We start from the raw sequence: 819 nt of genomic DNA, 5'->3' as shown, positions 1-819 counted from the left end.
GTGTGAACTATAAAATACAAATACAAATGCGATCTATAACATATAAATACAAGTGTGAACTATCATTTGTATTTTTTAATTATTGAAAAGGAATGATTGATTTTCTTTCCACAAATACTTGTTTGTATTTATTGATACGAGTTGTATTTATTGATAGAAATAAATACAACTCAAATTTTTATACAAATAAACTATATAAAAATACATATTGTATTTGTATTTGTAAAATTATTTGTTTTTCATTGTATTTGTATCAAGTGGTATTTTTTTATTTACAAATATGAATGATAATTTTGATACACAAATATAAAACGGTACATTTGTATCAAATGATACATTACATATTTATATATTTTAGAATCAAGAAAATATAATTAATGAACTTACTTGTTTGTATACAAATACAAATGACAAATTGTACATAGTCACGACTAAATACAATATGCAATCAACTTACAAATACAAATATAAAATAATTTCTTAAAATAAAAAGGTAATGAAGAAAATAGAATACAAATGCAAGTATAATCCAAACATAATCTAAATATACAAACACAATAAAATCATAATATAAATATAATCCAATATAATATGCAATCAATTATAAAATACAAATACAAAATAGTTCTTTGAAATACAAGTGTGAATTATATAAAATATAAATGATGGCGCAAACTTGCAAATACAAATACAAGTGCGAAAATACAAGTGTGAATTATATAAAATATAAATGATGGCGAAAACTAATAAATACAAATACAAGTGCGAACTATTAAATACAAATACAAATGCAAACTATAAAATATAAATACAAGTGCA

The sequence above is a fragment of the Capsicum annuum genome, chromosome 4 (assembly GCF_002878395.1).
Source record: "Capsicum annuum cultivar UCD-10X-F1 chromosome 4, UCD10Xv1.1, whole genome shotgun sequence".
NCBI classification, from domain to species: Eukaryota; Viridiplantae; Streptophyta; class Magnoliopsida; order Solanales; family Solanaceae; genus Capsicum; species Capsicum annuum.
This window is presented reverse-complemented; position numbering follows the sequence as displayed.